Here is a 16,708-nt window from a genome sequence, read left to right as displayed (position 1 = left end):
TGAGTAGATGGAGTTCTGAATGGGCTTCAATGAAGGTCGAGAACATGATGATTCGGGAAGGATGTGCGAATGTTAGGGTCCCACCCTAACCACCTTATTTATGTAGTAGGATTGAGTCATAGTTATAGTTAAGTAAGGAGTCAATAAAGCCCATATTAATAATTGTAAGTGGTTAACCCGCAATTAATGACGGGACCACAGTTAGTTGCAAATGGGCCATGGTATTAGATAGATGGTATTAATAAGAACCATGGTATTGATCCATGGTATTGCATGTATGAATCATATATAAAGGATAGAGACTCCCTGCGAAGGGTAATGTGTCTTATTTTGTAATCGAGCTCTGCTCTATTGGAGGTTGCCCCCTCGAAGAGGCAAGTGAACATTGCTTTCTAAATAATAAAATACTTGCTGTTGTTTCTCACTATTCTATGTTTTGGGTATATTTCTTCGCATATTCTCTATTATGGTATCATCTTGCAGGTTAAGAGCATAACAAGTGGTATCAGAGCTCTTTCCAAGGCATGTGCGATCTCCATTCCTTAGCAATTTTTTTTTTGGCTAGAGACGTGTTCCGGCATCTTTAAACCACAGGATCTGTCGTTGAGCACATAAACCTGCGGATTTGGGGAGGCATGCACGCAGGAAATACAAGAGGTGGTCACGCTTGTTGGACTCCATTGTAACCCCTGTGAGTACCCCTTCGAGTAGTAGTGCATTAGATAGAACCGCGCACAGACTATCTTCCAAGTACCCTCTGGGTATATCGGAAGCCCTCTAGATCCTTTGAAACCTCGTCATAGATAAATTGTCAGCTGTCTTGCTACTATAGTACACTGAGAATATCACTTGGAGAGATTACTCGCTCGTATGATAGGGTAGTCGGGTTGTACGACTAAGGGTATGGTTGATCCTCCTTAGTTAGAGCCCTGAAACATTGGGCCGAGTACTAGTGTCAGACCCTTATGTATATTGCGATCTGTAGCACCTAACACTCCTCGAGACCATAGTTCCCTTTTCTATCTCGGGATCATGCATAATCTCTTCCAGATCAGATCTCATAAGTGGGGTTGCAGCAGCAGTAGACATCAGTCCCGCAGTTCTGAGTTAGCAGACCAGCCTTTCCGATATATTAGATCCATCAGATCCGCAGCAACAATCGGTGCCGCCACTAAGAGCTATCCGATCAACCATTCAGATCTCTCAGATCCACCAGATCTGAGTAGTTGTGTGGGGTTCCTATACCGGGGCATGATTTTCGCAGGACTTTTGGCAGCATTAACATTTTGGGGTGCTTATTGGTGATCTAGCCCATAAGAATCAGGATGACGAGCTAAGAAAGGTGGTACCATTCAATTGTTAGTGAAAAGAAATTCGGGCGGTCCCAAATTTCAAGTACATCGGATCGGTGCATGGTAGAAACTAGAGCTCAAGCTATGGCCAATGAGAAGATCGACAAACTTGAACAATCCTTGCAAGCCATCCAAGCTTAACTTGAGAAATTAACTGACACACTCTTTAAGGGGAAGGAGTAAGCGTAGGACGAGGCATATATTGGCAATGGACATAGTGAGGGTGAGTCTAGCTGCTCTTTTCACCTCTGGGGCACCCACCAACAATCCCGTCCATGACCTCCCAAGCTGGATATGCATAAATTTGATGGTTCTCACTCGGTCACATGGGTAGCACAAATGGAGCAGTATTTCAATCTAAATAACATCTTAGATAATGAGACTCAACTTATGGTGGGGAGCATGTACTTGGACAGTGAAAGATGGCAATGGTGGGAATGGCATCAACATTGCAATGGAATTTTTATGACTTGGGCCACCTTCAAAAAAGCTCTTATAGAGTGATTTGACCAGGAATCTTCTTTTTTGGGTCATCTCACTAAGCTCTGACAGACTGCCATTGTGCCGATGAATATGTTACAACCTTTGAAGCCTTAGCTTTCCACACTAGGGATCTCTCAGATGCGTTCTACACGGAATGTTTTATCAGCGATCTTAAAGAGGCCATACAAGCCCATGTCTGACTACACCAACCTCCCACATGGTCGTAGGCTTGCAAGGTAGCTCGTAATGTGGAACATGCGTTAGCAGCGCAGTCCATTCACCCAAATTTCACTGCCAAGGGTCGCCCCCCACAGGCTCACAACACGACTCAAACACTTAAGGTTCAAAAGTTGTCACCTGTAGAAATGGCCGAAAGAAGAAAGCAGGGATTATGTTACTACTGTGATGAAAAATACTCCCCAGGTCATAAATGTAAGGAGCCTAAATTTTTTCAAATTGATGGCACTGATTACAGCTCATCGGAGGAAGCCCCACCACTTGAGGAACCAGAGGAGGTAGAAGAGGACAACCAGAAGGACAATGTCCCTGATGAACCAGTTATTTCGTTGCATGATTTGGCAGGGATTTCTTCACCTTAAACTCTCAAAATTAGAGGTTTTATTAAACATCGCCCAGTAGTAGTCTTGATTGATAGTGGAAGTACACATAATTTCATCCATCAAAAAGTCGTGGAAGTAGTGCATTGTTTTGTACGAGCAGTTTCTAACTTCCAATTCCAAATTGCGGATGGGGGAACAATGAAATGTGGAGGCCGCTGTGAAAATGTCAAACCTTAAATGGGGGATTATTAGTTGAAGACCCACATGTTTGCCATACACATGGGAGGGTGTGACATTGTCCTCGGTGTTGAATGGCTTCACACTCTTGGGCTAATCACAATGGATTTCCAGGAGTTATATATGAGCTTTAAGCAAAACAACTCAACACATACCCTCTGTGGACTCCAGGCAGGAGCTCCCTCTCTCATCAGCTCACATAGGATGGAAGAATTGCTAAAAAAGGGCCATCATGGAGTTATAGCTCAATTTAATGCCATCCAGACCGTCAAACCTAATTATATGTTGATTCATCCATAGATGTAACAAATTTTAAATAACCATCTGCCAGTCTTTGACAAGCCTCATGAGCTTCCACCCTCGCGAGGGGAACATGATCATAGCATCACCTTGGTTCCAGGGGCCCAACCACCAAATGTGTGCCCATATAGATATCCGTTCACCCAAAAGAATGAAATAGAAAAAATAATCAAGGAACTTTTGGAAGCAGGTGTCATTCGTCCCAGCATTAGTCCTTATTCATCACCGGTGGTCGTGGTGCTCAAGAAAGATGGGGAATGGCGGATGTGTCCAGACTTTAGGGCCCTCAATAAGTTGATAGTCAAAGATAAATTTCCCATCTCGGTTGTTGATGATTTGCTGGATGAACTCAATGGGGCTCAATTCTTCACTAAGTTGGATCTTCGCTCACGCTACCACCAAATTCGCATGAAGGAAGTTGACATTCCAAAGACTGATTTCAGAACTCATGAAGGCCATTATGAGTTCCTGGTCATGCCATTCAGTCTTTGTAATGCCCCGTCTACTTTTCAGAGCCTTATGAACCACCTTCTCAAACCATATCTCAGGAAATTTGTCCTTGTCTTCTTCGATGACATCCTCATCTATAGTTGCACTTGGGTCGCACATCTTCAGCATGTAGATCTGCTCTTGCAACTGCTCCACAAGCATAAATTATTTGTTAAGATGTCCAAATGTTCTTTTGACATGGAATAAGTTGAGTATTTGGGCAACATTGTGGGCCGTGAAGGTGTCAAGGTGGACCCCAAAAAGATCCAGGCAATGCAGGAATGGCCTCAACCTAAGACCTTGAAGAGCCTAAGAAGATTTTTGGGTCTCACAGGCTATTATCGCAATTTTTTCCACAATTATGGTTGCATTGTGAAGCCTCTCACTCAACTGCTCAAGAAAAATTCATTATTCTGGAATGATGATGCACAACAGGCATTTACAGCTCTCAAAAATGCCATGTGTTCCACTCCAGTATTAGCACTACCTGATTTCACCAAATCTTTTGTCATTGAATGTGATGCTTCAGGTACGAGTATTGGGGCGGTCTTAATGTAGGAAGGTCGATCCTTGGTCTTCATAAGCCAACAACTAAGTGGGAGGAATCTGGGACAATCTACCTATGAGAAGGAAATGATGGCCATCTTACATGCAATGGATACCTGGCGACCTTACTTACTGGGGCGACGTTTCCAAATCTGCATAGACCATCACAGTCTTAAATATTTTTTGGAGCAACACCTATCCTCCCCACAACAAAATAAATGGCTCGCCAAAATGCTGGGATATGATTATGAGATCATTTACAAGAAAGGACGTGAAAATAGTGTAGCAGATGCATTATCTCGCCAATTTAAGGAGGAAAATACCCTTCTCGCAATTTCCCTTCCCATTCTAGAATGGATTGAAGAGGCTCGCAAGGAATGGTTTTCACATCCCTAGCTCTCCCAACTCATTACTCAATTGTAGGCGGATCCAAATTCCACCAAGGGCTCCTCATGGCAGGATGAGATTCTTCGCTACAAGGACAGAGTTGTAATATCACCAACATCCACCCTCAAAAGCCGCAATTTGGTAGAATTGCACTCATCCCCCATTGCAGGACATTCAGGATTTCAGAAGACATATGCTCGCACTAGAAGATCATTTTTTTGGATGGGCAAGGAAAAGGACATCCTTACTTTTCTAGCAGAATGCGATGTTTGTCAACGCCACAAAGGGGAGACAGTCAAAGTACCAGGCACATTACAACCATTGCCCATCCCGGCATCTATATGGACGAAGGTTTCTATGGATTTCATTACAGGTATTCCAATGTTAGGAAACAATTGAGTCATCATGGTGGTTATGGACCGACTTTCTAAGTATTCTCATTTTTGCGCCTTACCCCACCCGTTTACACCGACTTTGGTCGCTCAATCTTTCATGGATCTGTTTTTCAAATTGCATGGCATGCCCACTTCTATTGTGTCTGATCATGACCCGATCTTCACCAGTAATTTTTGTAGGAACTCTTCATGCTACAAGACACCCAACTAAAACTCAGTACTTCCTATCATCCACAAACAGATGGTCAAACTTAAGCCATCAACAAATGTCTACAAACCTACCTTAGGTGTTTCACTTCAAAAAAGCAACATCTATGGGTACAGTGGTTTCCTCTAGTTGAATGGTGGTATAAAACCAACTATCATGCCACCACCAAAGTGACTCCCTATGAAGCAGTTTATGGTCAATTCCCTCCTTCCCCTACTTCTTATATCAAGGGGTTCTCAAAGGTACAAGCAGTGGATCAACTCCTACAAAACGGCACAACCATGCTCGCCCATCTTAGAGATAATCTTCATCAAGCTCAAAACCACATGAAGCAACAGGTAGATCAGCATCACTTAGAGTGCCAATTTCAAGAACGGGATCAGGGATTTTTTAGGCTGCAGCCATATAAGAAAACTTCACTCAAAGACAAGGGTTGTCATAAACTATCTCCAAAATTCTACGGACCATATCAAGTACTTCAACGCATTGGAGAAGTGGACTACAAGCTAGCTTTGCCACCCACTACAAAAATTCATCCAGTTTTCAATGTCTCATGCCTCAAGAAAGTGATTGGGAACAATTGCAGAATTCAAGCCAGTCTACTTGAATTGGATGAAGAAGGGTCAATCTGGCTCCAACCTGAATAGGTCCTAGACACACGAGAACGGCACCTGCGTGGCCACATGATCAGGGAAGTCCTCGTCAAGTGGAAAGACACCTCTCTGGAAGATGCAACCTAGGAACCAACCACTATTCTTCAGCAATTTTCACAGCTTCAACCTTGAGGAAAAGGCTATTCTTAAGGGGGAGGGCATGTTAGGGTCTCACCCTAACCCCCTTATTTATGTAGTAGGATCGAGTCATAGTTATAGTTAAGTAAGGAGTCAATAAAGCCCATATTAATAATTGTAAGTGTTTAACCCGGAATTAATGACGGGACCACAATTAGTTGCAAATGGGCCATGGTATTAGATAGATGGTATTAATAAGAACCATGGTATTGATCCATGATATTGCATGTATGAGTCATATATAAAGGATAGAGACTCCCTGCGAGGGGCATCGTGTCTTATTTTGTAATCGAGCTCTGCTCTATTGGAGGTTTTCCCCTTGAAGAGGCAAGTGAACATTGCTTTCTGAATAATAAATACTTGCTGTTGTTTCTCACTATTCTATGTTTTGGGTATATTTCTTTGCATATTATGTATTTTGGTATCTTCTTGTAGGTTAAGAGCATAACATCGAAGATCAAAGAAGAAATTGAAGAACTCAAGGGCTGATAAGAGGATGTTGCAGATATGAAAACGATGGAGGATGAACTTGAGATTAATCAAGTTGGACCAGGATCGTGCAGTTTGCAGACATGGGTGGATGAGGATACTCACATGGAAGAACCTCATCATGATGAAGTAAGTACTATTGATACTTGTGTTTCAGTTGAGCATTTGGTAGATGAACAATATGTAGGGAAGGGAAAAATCAGTTCGCTGATGCAAAGGAACATCTTACTATGGATGTCTACGATAAGACCTTGTATGGAGAAGCAAGGACCATTGATTGTTGCAGGACTTGTTGGGGTTGTTTGTGACCTTATGGAAGAAGGTACAAAGGCTCTTGATAAGGGAGGAACATGATGATCATTGTGGAGGAATGGATCATGCCTTAGCCACATGAAGAATTAGCTAAGTGCCCGGCATGACTCATGGACAGATTGGAGAAGGGCACTCACTTGGGTATGATGATATTTGGGTGGACTTCTCATGGCCGAGACCAAGAGCAAGTCTTGGTGGGACCTTTAGTGGGGGACTTATGATGAAGAGACTCATAAGATGATGATATGGTTGGGTGACCGAGTTCACTAGACCGAAGATTGTAGACTTGGATGAGGATGACCGATTGTTGTGATGGGTCTACTTAGTTGGACAACATGGGAAGCTTAGTCATGGACATCAAGTTGGAGACATGGAGCTTGGTAGTCTTATGCAGGGACATTATGTAGGAGCACTTGTAGAGGTGTCACTTATGGGCATCAAATGAGGAGTACCAAGGTAGCGATGTTGTGTAGGTGGATTTGCTGATGTGACATGGAGATGTTTTACTTATGAGTCGATGGAGATGTTGTACACTCTTATACATCAAGGCCATGGACTGGTTGGAGTGGTGAGCAGACTATGGAGCATTCCTACTACATGGAGAGCTAAGGCATCTTGCAGAGACCTTTGGGTCGAGACATGTATTCTTGCTAGAGTGTTGGTTGGAGATGACTCATGGAATTCATGATGACATGAGATTGTGACTTTTGGGGACTTCATATATGGTGGACTTGGAGGATTTGATGCATTGAGGAGCTGAGGTCAGATACTTTGATGCAAAAGGGGATGCATACTTTCGAGTACATGTATGGGTGAGGTTTGGAAGAGTGACTTGATGAGGAGGATCGATATGAGACACTTTGGAGTGATGGAGTTACAATGATGATTATGCCTTGGTGGCAACACTTGGACATGGGTTGAGCTGAGCCAGAACCACTTTTGAGACATGGGAGCTGATTGATCTACGATCATGGGCAGCACATGGAAAACATGTTGTAGATGAGATGAGGGCTACTTCATGGACCTGAGCATAGCTTATACTTATATGGAGATGGATTCTTAATTGATTTGATGATGTGACAGGATGTTCTAAGAAACGACTGATGATGGCATGAGGATGTGCATTCTCATGGTTTTAGCATGATTGTTGGATTAACTACCCAACTAGTTCAAGTCATGGGGGCTATAGCATGTACAGAGATGTGTTAGCATTATGTTGGAGTATCATTGTAGCAGTTCACACGATGATGATACAGGATGAGGTCGAAACGATATGTTGCAGTGGGCATCTAGCTTGACATGGAGGGGCCAACCTTCCACAATGGGAGGAGCATGTGGAGATTGCGACGAGGCAGTTGATGATCATGGATTGAGATGATTTTCTGATGTATGACATACCAATGGAGTATATGCCTTGGTATGGATATCTTGGTAATAAGTGGTTGTTGGGATGAGGAATTATCGAGGACGACAATGATTTCAAGTGGGGGAGAATGTGAGGACCACGAGCTGTAGGGCCCGTGGATGGGTGAGCTACGGTCACAATCGAGTCACGCGAAGTGAAAAAAGTGAAGTGCATTGAGTTTTTAGTGCAGAGATATATATATCGGGTAGACGGCCCCGGGTGCCCCACATGATGGGCGGGCCGACGGGTGGACTGGCTAAATGATGGGGTGACCAACCATGGAGATGGGTAGGTCGACATGCTATGGAAAGGGTGAAGTCGACGGTAGGAGCGTGTTATGGCAGGTTATCCGGGCACATGATCATGGCATGTGAAGAGTATAAGTTGGACGATTTTTGGAGTTGGAGACGCAAGCAACTTGGACGCAGATCTCTTGAGAAGCCAGGCAAGAGAAAAGAAGTGCGAAGGTGAGTTGTACGTGTTGAAGTTTAGATGGAGGCATCGGTCATGTAGAGCGTGCCTAGGTAGGGCGTTACTGACCCAGTCGTGCAGCACGCGCCTAGGTTAGTTGTCCATGTAGGGCTGCACGATGGGCGACCTGAGTTGGGCATCCTTGCAGGGCTGAACGGAGGTTGAAAGTTCATGCAGGATGACACGTTGAGGGCATTAGCGGAATGAAGAGTGGTTGAATTGGAGGTCGTGAACATGAGTTTGTGTAGGTGGTACTACGTGCAACCCACCAAACGAAGGGAGGTTGAAACCGTGAATGAGAGTTCAGGCAAGTAGTGACACGGGTGCGTGTGCACCTGCCAAACGAAGGAATAGTTGGGTTGAATGATAATGTCGGGCATAGTAACACGGTTTGGGTGTTTGCTAAATGAACGATTAATGAGCTGGGTGGAAACATGCGATGGGTGAACGAAGTGTTGGGTGATTCATGTGGCGACCATGCGAAGGTGCCGACGAGCTGGGCAACCGAGTTTGCCGAAGTTGTGAAAATTTGGCTAAGTGTAAATTTGGGGCTTCCTCCAAGATTTAGCTTATGTTATGAAAGTTGAAAATTATATATATTGATTCTAGCAGACTCATATTGTAGGGAATTGCCCCTCCCTTTTTATTGTTGTGCATTTCTCTATGTTAGTGTTGTTTATGATGAATTTTAATGGTTTCATCGTGTATATAGGATAAACTAATACTTGGTAACGAAAAATAAGCTAAGTACGAATGTTAGGCATAGTCCATGGTCATAAGTATTAGTGAAAAGAGAGTGGTCGGTGGTGCCGCACCTCACTATAGTGCGGTTGGAAGATTACCGCCAATGTAGGGACGTGACACCGATGGCCCAAAGGCTCGAGGGGGTGGTGGGGCGATTCTGGGAATCAACCCACCACCTCTGTGGACCATTGGGCTGTAGGTGTAATGCCCCAAGGTTGTGGACGAGTTTGGCGAGAGCGCACGATGGATGGAGCGCGGGCGAGCTGAACGGAACAAGAAAACGTTCGAAGGAAATGCAAGCTCGAAAGGTGAAATGCCACTAAGTGTTGGGTCATTTGGTTACAGGCCGAGGTGTGGTCCCAGTAGGCCGATAGGCAGGTGAAGGCAAATTGAATGAACAAACACGACGGGTTGGCCGTATGGCGAGCCGACATGTTAAAAAAATTAAAATGATGAATTATGGTAGATCGGCCTAGCATGGAGTCATGATGGTTCATGGAGGGCGAGCCATACATATATTCAAGCTTGGCATTTGGCTAAGGCATCGAACAAGCCAATGCACAAGTCTTCAAGCATAGCAAATGAGAAGTGCGAAGGTGGTTTGAAATGGAATGTGGAGGTGCAGGCGGACATGGGCTACAGCACTCACACCGAAACGAAGAAGTGTGAGCCGAGGTACAGGTCGAGGGTGCGGCAGGGCGAGCCAGGCACGGTTTGGATAGCATGGGTGGATGCACACGGGTTTTCTGAATGGAGGGAGCGACAAGTCATTCGGGCGAACGTCGGGTGAGGGCGCGGCAAGGCATTTGGGCGAATGAGAAGTCAACTTGTGCCTTCATGAATGACTATCCACATGTTGGCGTTTCACCTGAACACCTTGCCCAACTCACTGCCCAACCTCCCGAATGCCCACCGTTCACACCAGCTCGTTTGTTTGCCCAACGCCTTCGCACATTCGCTTTCACTAGGCAGTCCACCAAATGCCATTCATTCACTGTCGCACGACCTACTCGGCATGAGCTTATGCACAAGTCGTTCAGCTCGTCACCTAAACGACTGCTCGTGCCCTCGCTTGCCTTCGCACTTCACGCGATGGTTGGGAATTCAACTCGCCATTCACCCAGACGCCTTGCTATGCCCTTTCCTGGCGTTCAACCACCCATCCAGCCGGATACCCTGTCGTGCCCTCCGTTCATCCTGTCATTCACCTAGATGCCCTAGCCTGACGTTCAACCAGACGCCCTGCTACGCCCTCTGTTCGAATTGTCAGTCGCCTGGATGCCCTGTTGCACCCTCGCCCGATATTCAACTAGATGCCCTGCCGCGTCCTCCATTCCACCGAACTCATTCAACAAACTCGTGTGTCCACCTATGCTGTCCAAACCATGCCCTGGCTCGCCCTGCCACGCCCTTGACCTGCACCTCAGCTCCACACTTCATCATTTTGGCATGGGTGCTTCGGTGCTTGATCGCCGACACTCTTGTCTTGTACTTCAGACATCAACTCACGCTCCTTGCTCTCCACACTTGGATGCTTGAATGCTTGTCAAATGATTGATGCCTTAGCCAAATTCTAAGCTCCACTATATACATGGTTCACCCTCCATGCACTGTCATGACTCTATGCCAGGACGACCCACCATAATTCACCATTTTAATTATTTTAGCACGTTAGCTCGCCCTTCGTCCGACCTAATGCTCAATCATCATGTCTGTTCATATGGTTGACCTTTCCCGCTCGTCGACTCACCGGGACTGCATATCGGTCTATAAACCAAACAACTAACACTTAGCCAATTTCGCGTTTTTCCTCCGTTGGGTTGTTGTTTCTATGGCTCGTCGCCCTCGCATGCCCTCACTGTGTCACCTGCATCTTGTGGGTATTACATCGGTGGCCCAACAACCCACAGAGGTGGCGGGGCAATTTGGGAATCACCCCGCCAACCACATGGGTCGTTGGGCCACCGAGGTGGACAGGAGGGCTGCGGACAGCCTCCGTCCCACCCCAATAGCACAATGACCCATGGGGGTGGTGGGGTGATTCCAAAAATCACCCCGTCCTCTGGCCCACCCCGGCTGTCACGCCTGTACATCGACAATAATCTTCCGATCGCTTATAGCGGGGTGGCACCACTGAACACTTTCTTTTAACCAATACTTTTGTTCATGGACTACGGCTAACCATTCATACTTAGTTTATTTTTTGCTACCACGTATTATATTAGTCCTTATACAAATGAACACCCATACACATTCATTATCCGCAAAAATTAACACATATACAATTGCACAACAGTACAAAGGGAGGGGAAACTCCCTGCAATATGAGTCTACCTGAATATCAATATATATAAATTTCCACTTTTTATAAAGTATAAGTTAAACCTTGGAAACCCCAAGTTTACACTTAACCAATTTTCCAACTCGTCGTGTCATTTTCCCAACTCGGGTGTGCCTCGTTATATCTCTGTCACCTCACCCGAGCGCCCTCTGCATGAGTCACACCTTCGTTTTGTCAAACAGGCACACCACCATTTCGTCATGCATGACACACCCTCACCTGGCTCACCCTCTGCACGTTCACCATTTTCCTTCATTTCGGCATGCACGTCACACCCTCACTGACCGCCCGTCCGCATGTCCACCCGTTCACCCACTCGTTTCGTCGATAGGCACACTTATCATGCTGCCTCACCCAACTCACCAAACGACTGAACGCCTTCACCCAACATTTCACCTAAACCCCCGTTGCACCTACCAATCATCTGCACTACTCGTCATGCATGGCGCACCCTCACCTGGGTCGCCATTCGGCCCGACTCACCGTCGTGTAGCCCGCCGGGTTGTCCAACTGTGGTTCACCTGAACGCCACTCCCATTTTTGACTTGCCCATTGCGCGGGTGCATGACCTACATTAGACTACATTCACCCCACGCCTTTCACACTCCTGCAGCTCTTCAACTCTCAATCAAACTCCTTTGCACTTCGTTGCTTTGGCTATTCGAATGACTATTCAAAAACTTGTTTTTCATTCACCACTTGCCCGCCTATGTATATGGGCAGTGGCAGGTCATGCCAACCAGCCGACCTTCATTCACTTTGCTTTGCTGACTCATTCTGCATCGCAAAGTTTTCCCGAGAGGTGAGTCAGCCCATCCAACTCATGGGACCACCCCCTCTTCCCTTGCCCATCGCAAACCTTCATTTGGTTAGCCTGTGGGTTGAGTTCCAACTCACCCACCTATAAAATTTCACCCAAGACACTTCACACACACATCTTCATGTCTCCTCGCTCGTCCTTTTCACGGTGAAGTTAACCCAGACCGTAGGTCCTTACATCCTCCTCCACCTGAAGTCATCGTTGTCCTCAACAATATCTCATCCTGGTAATCATCTGCCACCAAGATAACCATATGAGCAATCATATCCCTAATCCATGATATCAACCAGTCCATATACAACAAACATCCCTACAACATATGAAAAACAAGCATCTTCACCGTGTGTCGTCCCATCCTGTGAACTGTCGCCAAGATACTCCGACATAATGCTAACATATCTCTGCACACTGATGTCCCCCATGACTCAAACTGGTTGGGTAGCTAATCCAACTGTCGCACTCAAATCATAAGAATGCACATCCTTATGTCATCATCAGTCTTTTCTCAAACTTTTACGACATCTTGGACTCATCAAGAATCTACTCTATCCCCATGCTCAGGTCCACGGAGTCTCCATCCCATCTGCAACATGTCCATCCCGTCCATGGTCTTCTTGGACAAGAGTGCATAACCTCTCGACTGGCTCATACATAAACATCCCCATGTCACACCTGCAAATCCATCTGCACAACATCCCTGCCTCGACACTCTTCGTTGGATGCCCATGTGACACATCTACAAGTGCTCCTGCATAATGTCCCTACATAAAACCTGCTATGTTCCATGTCTTCAACCTGATGTCCATGACTCAAGTTACCCATGCTGTCTAGTTAAGTAGACCCATCACAACATCTGGTCATCTGCATCGAAGTCTGCAAATCTATCATAAAGAAGCCTCCTCCAAGGCCCCCTTGTCAAGGTGGTGCAGCCCCTTCCAATCAAGGTCCCTGCACCAACCCATCTCCAAGGTTGTCTATCGAGAAAGGAGGGCTAGGAAGTTTCCTCACTGACTCTCATCCACCCATGTATCGAATTGGTACTATATCCTCAAGTATTTGTGCATAGCCTCGACCTCCTCACATGTACACCCAAGCTCCCCAAGCTTCTCTTTCATCAACTGAAAGTCATATATGCCCATAGCATACATGCAAAACTCCACTATGCCAACCAGATCTCTACCTGCATAATCCTCTCCAACCATTGCCTCTAAAGTATTTCTAGGACTCCCTTCATTTCCAACTTCATCGTGAGGATCTTCAGTAGAAGATGTCTCTGCCAACTACTTTAGGATTCGTGAGATTGATCTCCCACTTCCTTTGTTCTTCCTTGTTGTTGTAGCAAAATTAATCAACTTCCCTTCCTTCATTGTTTGATTCATACTCCCAAGTCGTCTTTGCTCCACATTCTCATGCTTCACATTTAGATCTTTGGGATAAAAAGTCATAGAATTCATCCTCAGTCTATACCCCAAGAAACTCCTTCTATTCTTCGGAACCAACATAGTTCTCCCTTCAGTTGTGATCAAGAGAACGTCCCGGTCCACCATTGGTATGGCTTGTGCAAGAATCATGAAATCTTGCCCTAGCACCATAGAATTATCATCCATATCCACGATCCTCAAGTCCAACTTTCCAAACCACAAGCCCACTCTCACCTGAGTGTTCTCCATCACACCAGTAACAACTTTCATGGTAGAGTTGACTGCTTTGAAAGCACTCCACTCTTTCTCCATCTTAGCTTTCTTTCCAAAAGACTTTGCTGACTTCTTGCTTAAGAAGCTATGAGTAGATCCCATATCCACCAAAGCTGCAAATCTCATGCCTTTCACGATCACCTACACAAAACTCATCTTCAAGGCATCACCTCCTTTTGTTGGCTTTATCTTGTGTCTTACATTAGCAACCTTTTTCAAGAATTCGGCCTCAAAAGTGTCCACTAGATTATGTTCCAACTTGACATCTCCCTTAAGGTACTTCACTTCCTTGCTTGGATCTTCTAAGCAATTCGATCTTGGCTCAGCTTGACTCTCTTCAAGCTTGTCCTCTATCGCATTTTGCTCAAGTGCACCAACCAAGTGCCCATTGACTGCTTCCATAGAACTAAGCTTCCAAACATTTGCTTGATTTTATCGGTAGTAGTCCCCTAGTATGCCAATGTAGTCGAGCTCATCTTACTCAATTACAACAAACTTTTTACAAAGAAAGTTCTTCTTCATATCCTCCTCAAGTTGCTTGACTTTGATCTCCACCATGGCACTTTTATTCCTTAGTCAAACTCTCTCATCTAAGAGTTCTTGAATACTAAGACCATTCCGTTGGATCTCCTCATCAAGTTCCCTAAGTTCAACATCCATCGTACTTCCGCATTGGTCCATAAGTCCTCCAAGTTCTTCTCTCAGCTTCGGATAGCCTTCTCGAGTCTTCATATTCTTGGCTTTCATCGAAACCCATTCAGAACTCCATCTACTCACTTGTTCCAACACATTGTACTTGAAAGATTCACTTGCATTATGGCTAGACTTACCTACCATAGGTCCTTCTACCATATTTGCCATTCCACTTTCCTACAAACCAACCCAACTCTTGATTCCACCTGTCACTTCACCAAGTGTCATACACCAGCTCTGATACCAACTGTCATGCCCCTACACTAGTAGTAATATTCCAACCACTTATAGTGAGGTGTTGCACCACTGAACACTTTCTTTTCACCAATACTTATGTTCATGGACTATGCCTAACCATTCATACTTAGTTTATTTTTCGCTAACAAGTATTATATTAGTCCTTTGTACAAATGAACACCCATACACATTCATCATCCACAGAAATTAACACATATACAATTGCACAATAGTATAAAGGGAGGGGCAACTCACTACAATATGAGTTTGCCTGAATATCAATATATATAAATTTCCACTTTTTACAAAGTATAAGTTAAACCTTGGAAACCCTAAGTTTACACTTAACTAATTTTCCAACTTGTCGTGTCATTTGCCCAACTCGAGCATGCCTCGTTGTAACCATGTCGCCTCACCCAGGCACCCTCCGCATGAGTCACACCTTCGTTTTGTCAAATCGACACACCACCATTTCGTTATGCATGGTGCACCCTCACCTGGGTTTCCCTCCACACGTTCACCATTTTCCTTCATTTCGCCATGCACGGCGTGCCATTACCCAGCTGCCCATCTGCACGTCCAACCATTCACCCGTTCATTTCGTCAGCAGATGCACTTGTCGTGCCACCTCACTCGACTCACCAAACCACTGAACGCCTTCACCCAACATTTCATCTAAACTCCCGTCACACCTACCAATCATCTGTACTACTTTTCGTGCATGGCGGGCCCTCACCTGGGTCGACATTCGGCCCGACTTGCCATCGTGTAGCCCACCCAGTTGTCCAATCGTGGTTCACCCAATTGCTATTTCCATTTTTGAATTTCCCGTCCTGCGGGTGCATGACATGTGTTAGACCGCAATCATGCCACACCTTTCACACTCCTGTAGCTTTTCAACTCTCGCTCAAACTCCTTCGTGCTTCGCTGCTTTGGCTATTCGAATGATTGTTCGAAAACTTGTCTTTCGTTCACCACTCGCCTGCCTATGTATATGGGCGGTGGCAGGTTGTGCCACCTATCTGACCTTCATTCACTTTGCCCGACTGACTCGTTCAGCATCACAAAGTTTGCCTGAGAGGTGGATCGGCCCATCCAACTCGTGGGACCACGCCCCCTTCACTTTCCCATCACAAGTCTTTGTTTGGTCAGCCTGTGGGTTGAGTTCCAACTCGCCCACCTATAAAATTTCACCCGAGACACTTCGCACACATATCTCCATGTCTCCTTACTCGTCCTTCCCATGGTGAAGTTAACCCAGACCGTAGGTCCTTACACTGATGGCCCAACGACTCGCAGGGGTGGCAAGGTGATTCCTTGAATGACCCCGCCATCTGCCCCACCTTGGTGACACAATAGCCCACGGGGGTGGTGGGGTGATTCCTAGAATCACATCGTCGTCTGCCCCACCCCGCCTATCATGCCCCCAGGTTGGAGGTAGTCTTTCAACTACTCTTGGCGAGGTGCGACACCACCGAACACTTTCTTTCCACTAATAATTATGTTCATGGACTACGCCTAACCACATGTCCTACTTAGTTTGTGTTTCTCAACCAAGTAATTATTATGTTTCCTTTATACCAATGAATATCCATACACATTCATTATCATCAGCAATTATACAAGAGAACACAATTACACAGTATAAAGGGAGGGGAAACTTCCCGAACAATGAGTTTTCCCGAATAATATATTATACAATATTTCAATGTTACAAATCTTTACAGGTATACTTGGGAAACACCAAGTTTCAT

The 16,708-nt window shown here is 45.4% G+C and overlaps 1 pseudogene; it reads right to left on the bottom strand.

The window, feature by feature from the left end:
• The window catches only part of LOC149263556 (aspartic proteinase nepenthesin-1 pseudogene), a 28,505-nt pseudogene extending 14,079 nt beyond the window's left edge, over nt 1–14,426 (bottom strand).
• Nucleotides 14,427–16,708: the final 2,282 nt, after the last annotated feature.

Source organism: Pinus tabuliformis, chromosome 6 (assembly GCF_031772625.1).
Source record: "Pinus tabuliformis cultivar Carrire ecotype Pingquan chromosome 6, CPIR1, whole genome shotgun sequence".
In the NCBI taxonomy this organism is placed as follows: Eukaryota; Viridiplantae; Streptophyta; class Pinopsida; order Pinales; family Pinaceae; genus Pinus; species Pinus tabuliformis.
The sequence above is the reverse complement of the archived record's forward strand: the minus strand, read 5'-3'. Positions and strand labels throughout refer to the sequence as shown.